We start from the raw sequence: 10,039 nt of genomic DNA on the forward strand, positions 1-10,039 counted from the left end.
AAAGCGAAATAAGCCTACGCGGCAATAATCATAACAACCTCCCAAGATTAGGTAATACAGAGTCACGAACTCTAGCTGAATACATGGGAAGATCTCAAAGATCGAAATACAATACTGTTCAAATAACAAGCTAACTGTACAACGAAAGGAAAGGACTCTAAGGGACTGTGACTACCAAGAAGCTCTACCTTGAATCCTCGCGATCAATAAGCTAACTGTTCCTAAGTCCGATATCTCCAATACTTGGATCTACACAAATATATGCAGAAGTATAATATGAGTACACCACGATCGGTACCCAATAAGTATTAAAACTAACCTCGGTGGAGTAATGACGAGGTACAAGTCAAGATACGTGCTAGTCAAAATAACATGTGTAGTATAAAAGTATAAAACTAATAATGAAAATATGAATCAGTAAATGGCAACAAGAATCAACATATGATCAAACATTAACGCAACAAGAACACAGTTAGAATACCAGCGAGAACATATAAGGGAAATAAATGTCAACCAACAAGAAAGTCGTTCCAACACAGGTCTCACAACGAATTACTCCGAGATACCTCATCTCATAATCACAAGTCATGAGTCTCAACCACAAATCATATGCTCACGGCACCTTGTGCCCACATTTCTAATCACAACCGCATGAACAATTCACGTGCCAATATCTCAATCCGTCAGGCATGATCACAGGCTCACAATCACAATTCGCCTGGCATGGTCATAGGCTCACTATCACAATCCGCCCGACATGGTCACATGATCAATACCAAATACCAACATGAAAGCAGATAATACAAGAATACATGAGCATGATCGATAAATGTTAAGTTTCATACTCCTAAACTAGTATAAATAGCATGCTACGGTATGTGCTTGTACGAGTGTACTATTACAGTCCAAGTCAATAAGTAATATCAAAGACATCGATTAGCTCATTGAAAGTAACAAAACAAGTCACGTAAGGTGTATGACATACACAAGCAGAATCACACTATCACAAAAATATCATCAACATAATTCCCCTAAGCCATCACACATCATCCCACACATTGCCACCATTATCTCTCCGATAGCCACGCATATCACTTCGCCCTTACAATATCATTAGCTATTCATATCACTCTGATAGTCACCCGTATCACTCCTCATAATAGCTACCCTTATCGTTCCGCCCGAACAATAACACAATAGCTACCCGTATCACTCCACACAATCAACAACAGTGAGATGCCACCCTTATGCCCCGCATAATAATAACAATGATATACCACCCTTATGCTCCGCATAACAACAACTAAACCACACAACAATTCACATATGCTAACATCACAACAACACGACATATCACGTCGTACCAAAAGTTCTCATAGGCCACAACCTTTCCAAAGAACCAACAATATCAATATTTACATAACAAATAGCCCACGACTCAAGCACAATGTGTATAGAATCTAAATAACAATGAAATGAACGGGAAAGTAACTCAACAAGGAATAACACCCCCTTTAAACACAACTTCAATTAAAATAGATTAATAATTTTCAATAAATTCAGCTTCAATTAATTACTTAAGGATAAGCTCGATAATGAACGTATTTTCATGAAAGAGCAAACTTCAGATTCTATTGTATGAAATAGGTTAATAATGAGAGAGATGGTACGACCTAGAAACTACGTCTCAATGCATGATAATAACCCGACAACAAAAATGATATCATGTAAAAATAATTTTAATTAAGAGTAACTCAACAATAAAAGAAGTCACATAATGATAAAAGAAGTAACAACTTCAAATACAACATATAAGAGTAAACTTGACAAGAAAAGGATGTGACATGTAACGACAACTTCAAATAAACCATGTGATAGTAAACATAATGAATAAAAGATATAACATGTGCTAACAATTCTAAATAAATACATGAAAGAAGCTTAATAGTCTAAACCGGTCAATTTTTATATATAAGCTCGAGTACGCACTCGTCACCTCGTATACACGACTTTCATATAATCCAAATAGCACAAACACTACAACAAAAATGGCCTTTAGCGGTCATTATTTTTCCCTTTTGCGGCAATAGGAATTGCCGCAAAAATATTTACCGGCAATTAAATATCCAGCGTCGCTAAAGGTTTTAGCGGCAATTTTATCAAGTGCTGGTAAAGACACTAATTATTGCCGCTATAAGTTATCACTTTTACTGACATTTATTTTTCGGCAATTACAATAGCCACTAAAATTACCTTTGAAATTTGCTAGCTCATATACTAACAGCCATCATTTGTCTCGGCAAAGACCCATTTATTACCAATAAAAAGGATATTTTTAGCGGCAATTACAATAGCGACTAAAACTACTCTTGATTTGCCTTTATACGTGCATTTAAAAATCTTTATTAATGCTGGTAATAATTAGAGGAAGATTTTCCCGAAAATACTAATGCGGTATGCCAGGAAAATGTTATAGCTATTTATCATTCATCTTGATTCAAACATTATCAATAAATAATACTTGACCTTAAAAATTTAATAAAAATGTACACAAGTTTGTAAAAATAAAATATATTAATACCCAATTAAAAAAAAATATAATGTATTTTATTAAATCCATTACAAAGAAAGACTTCTACTCCATAGTAGCAGCATAAACGGAAAAATCGATCTTTGAATCTGATGTCATTTCAAGTATAACAAGTATCTCTTCAATTCCTGATGGTAATGAAACTCATCCACATGTTAAAGTTCTAAACATCATAGTGTATGAAATAAAACAATTAAAAAAAAAATATTAACATCATGACTAGGTTACGACATTCCTTTACCAACAATCAAAAACAATCTATACTGAGCGAATAACTACAAGTTGTCCGCTACACCAACTATTTAAAAGCTAAAATACCACCCTAAGTAGCACAAATTGATCTAGTTGTTGTTGTGTCATCAATACACTAATCATTCTAGATAATTAACATAAATACTTTACATGGGCATTCAATTGCACATTATATATAAACAATTTTACCTGCCAGCAAATTTCTGTTCTTGTTAGACAAATCCACAACTCAATAATTTTTTGTATGTGAAATGCATAGTCTCAATCTGCAATTAAATTTTTATTATGAAAGGAGTGAAGTTGAAATAAGCTGCAAAAAGAGAAATGATATTTCATTAAATACAAATAGAAAAATCACTACTTTTAAGACATACTGTAAAACATTTAAGAGCTATTTTGAAACTACAAGTAAATGGGTACACTCACATGCCAGCATCAACTATGTTCCTCCCAACGATTCAATAGCTCTAATCTCTTTCTGGACTATTTTTGTACTTCTTGCACTTCAGCATCTTCTTTTAATTCATCAGTTTTTCTAATTCGAAGTTAACCAAGATGATACTGGCGCAGAGACTTAACAAACACCCAAAGTTCCAACTCTTACAGAGATTGCAATTTATTTCATTCCATTAAAGGTGAAAAACCATGATAGGGAATAACAAGCAAAACCAAAATTTAAACACTAACTAATACTCCCTCCGTTTCAATTTATGTGAACCCATTTGACTGGGCACGGAGTTTAAGAAAAGAGAGAAGACTTTTGAACTTGTGGTGTAAAATGAGGCACATATATTTTGTGTGGCTATAAATCATTGTATAAAGGTAAATTGTTTCCAAATAAGAAAAGAGGTCATTCTTTTTGGCACGGACTAAAAAGAAAATAGGTTCACGTAAATTAAAACGGAGGGAGTAATAATTATAGTCTCTGAGTGTCTAAGACAATCTTCTATATATTCCACTATCTTCCTGCTAGAGAAGAAAAAGAAGGGAGAACCAAAAGATACAGCTTCACCGTACATCTTCCTTCAAAGAGCATCTTTTAGAGGGGAAATTCTTAGAAATGTCCATCTGCAATGAAGATGCAAATTTTCCAAAAGAATTTTGTAGAGGAACTCTGAAGCTTTTTTGTTCCTTAAAAAACTTCATAGATAGAAATGCATACCATCTTTAAGTTTATCACAACAAAGTACAAAGTCTTACGATATTATCAGGCTTCTTCCTTATAAATGTACTTGTTCTTCCAGATCACCGACAACTCAAAGTTGTTTTATTTATTTTAGAATCAAATTTCACATGAGACGTATCTACAGATCACTTTTCCAAATGCAGTAACTTTCAATCAAACACATTAAAAGTTTTATAAGGATATTAATAGTCACAATCCAATGGAAGAATCGATCACATTAACAGTCATGTAAAAAATAAAAAAGTGTACCATAATAGAAATATCAAAGAGAAACACTTACACATGTAAAGTATAAAAGTAGAAATATCCCCCCACATGAGCAAGGTCCAAGATAAATGGCCAACTTTTCTTCTCATATTGCATAAGAAAAAAATCTCATGCATCGCTCAACATCTCGCTTGGGGAATTACGACTTTGATGCTAGCAGAAAGAGAACCAAGATGTGAATTTGCAGAGTGCTGATAATAGAAGCAATTATTATTGTGTATCTTTTTCTTTACATCAATGAATCCTTAATTTAAGTTAATAGTATTCTTGTCACTAGAGATTTTTCATGAAGAGGATAACTAACATATGAGCTAACAAATTTTGGTCTCATTCATTTTCACTTAAATGATAAAAACGGTGTAATTCCTTTACAATGATTGGTGGTAATTGTAAAAGAAAAGGATAACTCACCAGTGGATACATAGTTAGTTGATCCTGATAAAATTCTGGTTCAAAGCATATGCACCCAACATATCTTTGATAGGGGAAATCCTTCCATCAATCATAACCACCTTACTGATCTGCCTAGCTGAGGAAGGTTTTCAATTCAAAAAGACCACATTTGTTAGTAAGGATAATATAGATTGACACGCACAGGATTCATCATAACTCAACAGTTTGAAACATCTCATAGGACAAACTATACTTAAAGTAAAGCTTATTTTGGACTGTTTCTAAAGCTTCTCAAATAGAGGCTAGCTCACAGAAAATACAAGACACTAACATTAATGTTAAGCAAGTTTTACCAATATGTGCAGCACATTCGTTGGTGGTGGAATAGAGATTCGGCTTCTTTTTATCCCCAACATCATATAAAACAATGTCAAATGCAATATAAATAACTCGAAAGAAAATGAAGAAATAAAATCACTATTGTTTATGTAAAAAGGAAGACGACGACGACGACAACAACAACAACTACTACGACGACGACAACAACTACTACTACTATCCAGTAAAAAGGAAGAATAAAACAAAAGTGAAAATTGATTTTAACCTCAAGAATTTGAAGAAAACTAGAAAAATTGTGCAATTGAACAACCAATGCTTTTGGTTTTAATGATTAGCCTCAAAATAAAAGGCAAGATGTCATCAAACTTGGTTATGGACGGAAAAGTGCTGCTAAGGGAATTAGGGTTTTGCCTAAAGGTGTCTTTTGGGATGCATAGAAATTACAAAGAAGAGAATAAGTAGGAACACTACCCGAAGACAATTATCATAGCAATAAAACTGGAAAGTGCCATGTCATTGAGGAACTCTAAGAGATGGCACCGAAACATGAAGGGCCGGTGATGATGGAAGGAATGAGGCAATTCTTAGAACATAGAATGAAGGGATATGAAATTTTAGGGAATTTGAGGGAAAGGCTTCTTTAAAATATTTTGTTTTTAATGGACATTACCTCTATTTGCCACTATCGAATAATTATTGATGACCAAAACTAATTGTCGTTAATACTTGAACTCAGAGAACAAGATTAGTGGCAATAAGTGTATTGTCGTTAAATAATTGCCACTAAAAGCATCTTTTGTTGTAGTGAAACAACTCAAATCCTAAGGGTAATTCCCTCACACAAAGTTAGGCAAGATATTTACCTTAAAAAAGTCAAATCAATACTCTAAAATAACCTTTTCGTGTGAAACAAACCCCCGGACGACTCAAATTTAGCAGAAATAACTCAATATCATAAATATAAATTTATAGGAAATAATTCCGGATAATAAAGTTTCGATCTTTAATGAAAACTAAAAAGTCAACCCCGGATCCACACCTCAGAACCAGACAAAATATACAAAATCCGAACACTTATTCCGATACGAGTCTAACCATACTAAAATTATCCAATTCGGACATCAAATCGGCCTTCAAATCCTCATTTTCTCCAATTCAAATCACTAATTTAATGATAAAAACAAAGATGAAATCATGAAATATAATCAAATCCGGGTCAAGAAACTTACCACAATCCCAACACGTGAAAATCCCCTCCAAAATCGCTCAAATCCGAACTCTCTAACTCAAAAAGTGATAAAAATTCCAAAGCCCTCGAAATAGAGTACTTATATTCTGCCGAGTGATTTACACATCGCGATCGCGGAAAATTCCTCGCATCGCGAAGAACAAAATGAAGGATGCCAAAAATAACCTTATGCGAACGCGCGAACACAGTCGCGAACGCAATGAAGCAGCACTCAGAAGCACACGATCGCGGACCATTCGATGTGAACACGAAGAAGGAAAAATGGTCAGTCACCAAACAGCCTACGCGATCACGACTGGACCTTCGCGATCGTGAATAAGGACATCAAACACCAGCAATCAACAGTCCAAAACATAGAGAAATGGCCCGTAGTCCATCCGAAACACACCCGAAATCCCCGAGACCCCGCCCAAACTTACCACCAAGTTCCATAACATAATGCGGACCTGTTCAGGGCCTCAAATTACATCAAACAACATCAAAACTATGAATCGCACCTCAAATCGAACTTAATAAATTTATGAAGTTTAAATTTTTACAACTCGCGCCGAATCATATCAAATCAACCAATAATGACGTCAAATTTTACATGCAAGTCCCAATGACACAATGGAGCTATACCAACTCCCACAATCACAATTTGAACCCGATATCAACAAAGTCAACTCTCGCTCAAACCTCTCAACCTTCCGAACCTTTAACTTTCCAACTTTCGCCAAAATGCATTAAATCAAATTACGAACCTCCATATCCAAATTTGGGCATACACCTAAGTCCAAAATCACAATACGAAACTATTGAAATCATCAAAATACCATTTTAGAGTCATCTACACAAAAGCCAATCTCCGGTCCACTCTTGCCACTTAGGCTTCTAAAACAAGAATCATTCTTGCAAATCAATCCCGAATCATCCAAAAATCGAACCCAGCCACACACGCAAGTCGTGATACACAATACGAAGTTGTTTGAGACCTCAAGCCACCAAACGGAATGCTAATTCTCAAAACGATCAATCTGGTCGTTACATTCTCCCCCTCTTAAACAAACATTCATCCTCGAGCGTGCCAAGAACCGTTCTGAAGCCATCAAATCACTGAATGTACTTATCATACATATACTCGCGGGTGATCCCACGTCACCTCAATCCATATAAGCTCGACAACACCATCACAACTAAAGATTATTCCTTCCATCCACTCTGATAAACCTTAGAACCAAATTTCTTTCACCATCCGATCATCTCCCAAAGACCCGATAACCATATTAACATATGATATCAACCTCAACCAACTGCAACGGCTCGTGCATACACTTACAAGGTATGACCACCCGACGTAATACATTTCCCATATGCCCATAACAATATCTCTTACCACAATAGCTGCCCATAATCAAATCCAACACCGACAAGTAATCTCATAACAACTAGAACCATGTTCCGAACCTTCACAACAATAACAACGATGCAAGAAACATGAAGATCTCATAAACATTCACCCAAATCAACAAGTCACACCCAATGCCACATGGGTACGTACCTCGCAAGCTAAATCCCAATAAGCACAACGCGAATATGACTGACTATGAAAAGAGAAACACATGAGAGAATTATCAAATAAGTCCGACAGGCACAACTCCCTATCAGTACCATACTACGGATCCATTCCACAAGGGAGAATCAAAACATATGAACTAATCACAGGGATCTCATCCTAATATAACTCCACCGCGGCACGTAGCCCGGTTCAAACATATCAAACCATACAAAAATGTGAGGATCCCATCCTCAGCTCTGAATCACAAGTAGAATACACATCGCACCAACCGAAGTCTTCAACTGTTTTAATCTCTCAAAACAAAATCACAACACGTAACAGACTTCCCATACCGATAGAGCACCTAAATCATAAGTCGTAACTATGGGTGTTCATGGTTCGGTTTGGGTTGGTTTTTTTCTAAAAAGAAACCAAACCAAGTAAGTCAGTTTTTCAAATATTGGAACCAAAGCAAACCAATTAAGTCGGTTTTTTATCGATTCGGTTTTTGTCATTTTTCTATTTTTTCGGTTATTTATCGGTTATTTTCTTAAATATGAGACATGCACTACCCAACACGTATTCCGGCGACTACATTTTAAATGTAACACTATAAAACCAATAATATTGATTACCCATTGAATTTCCCACCTAGTTTATGTATTTTTAAGGTGAAATTTTGGGAGTTTTGGCCTAGGAATTTGAGAGTAAGAATTGGGGATTTGAGTGGCAATTTGGTGTCAGATTTGAGTAATTTTGGTGTGGTTGGACTCGTGGTTGAATGGGTGTTCGGATTTTATAACTTTTGTTGGATTCTGAGACGTGGGCTTGGGGTTGACTTTTTGACTTTTAATTGAGAACTTAGCATTTTCATATGGAATTGATTCCTATAGATTGTGTTGATTGTATCGAGTTTTTAGTTTTACTTGTTCATGAATCTATGCTGGTGGGTGGATAGATTTGAGGTTTTCGGAGGTTGATTCGCGAGGCAAGTGCTTGTTGGAGTAAAGATTTGGATAATTTGAGGTAATTAATACTTTTAAACTTGGTTTTATGGGTATGAATCCTTGAATTTACGTGTTATGTGATTGGTGTTGAGGTGACGCACATTCTAGGTGACAGGCATGTGGGCGTGCACTGTAGGAATTGTGACTCGGTCGATTCCGTGGAACTGTGTAGTCAAATAATCTTGTCACTATCCATATATTCTCCATATGTTAGTAGGGGGAGGCCTATCACGTGGCGGTTGGGCTTGATTTTATGCTATTCCTGCCAGGCCAGGGGCCGTTGCTTCAGATGCAATGATCATAGGTATTGTTTCAGTGTGCCACAGAGATGCTTCCACATTATTTGACCCTGGTTCTACTTATTCCTATGTATCATCCTATTTTACTTGTTATTTGGATCTGCCCCGTGAGCACAAATCCCGAAAGTGTTGCACTATCGGGACAGAATCAATAGTAGGAGTATCAGCACCAACATCTCTCACAAAAGTCAAATATGACAAACACCCTTTCCCAACCATCTGTTGGGCCTTCAGGTATGAAATCACCCTACTGGGAACATAATCTAGAGAACCTCTTCACTCGATCATCGGCAACCCCGGCATCGCCAACATCACGGTCTTAGCATGACAATCCAGTCCTGCAAATCTGCCGGGCATGCCACCCGACAGGGATATTGATTTTTGTATTGACTTAGTACCGGGCACTCAGCCCATTTCTATTCCTCCATATTGTATGGCACCATCAGAGTTACAGGAATTAAAAGAGCAACTTCAGGAGCTTCTTGATAAGGGGTGTATTAGGCCTAGTGTGTCGCCTTGGGGTGCACCGATTCTGTTTGTAAAGAAGAAGGATGGTACTATGCGGATGTGCATCGATTATATGCAGTTGAACAAAGTTACAATCAAGAACAAGTATCCTTTGCCGCGCATTGTTGATTTATTTGACCAACTTCAGGGAGCTAAAGTGTTCTCTAAGATTGATTTGAGGTCTGGGTATCACCAGTTGAAGATTCGGGACTCGGATATTCTGAAGACAGCATTCAGGACCCGCTACGGTCACTATGAGTTCCTTGTGATGTCTTTTGGTCTAACCAACACCCCAACAACATTCATGCATTTGATGAACAATATATTTCATCCATATCTTAATTCATTTGCCATAGTATTCATTGATGATATCCTGGTGTACTCACGTAGCTAGGAGGAGCATGCCCAACATT

The 10,039-nt window shown here is 36.4% G+C and overlaps 1 long non-coding RNA gene across 3 annotated transcripts; it reads right to left on the reverse strand.

The window, feature by feature from the left end:
• Positions 1–5,699, reverse strand: LOC107790931 (uncharacterized). 3 transcript variants are annotated; one of them, XR_012704531.1, is made up of 4 exons: positions 5,499–5,699; positions 4,707–4,824; positions 3,032–4,448; positions 1–249 (listed from the first exon to the last, which is right to left on the reverse strand). It is a non-coding gene; the product is annotated as an uncharacterized LOC107790931 (long non-coding RNA). The 3 variants fall into 3 exon arrangements; XR_012704532.1 differs by lacking the exon at positions 1–249 and adding an exon at positions 495–718; XR_012704530.1 differs by lacking the exon at positions 1–249 and having other exon boundaries at positions 495–4,448; positions 5,499–5,685.
• Between the last annotated feature and the right edge of the window lie 4,340 nt (positions 5,700–10,039).

The sequence above is a fragment of the Nicotiana tabacum genome, chromosome 21 (genome assembly GCF_000715075.1).
Source record: "Nicotiana tabacum cultivar K326 chromosome 21, ASM71507v2, whole genome shotgun sequence".
NCBI classification, from domain to species: Eukaryota; Viridiplantae; Streptophyta; class Magnoliopsida; order Solanales; family Solanaceae; genus Nicotiana; species Nicotiana tabacum.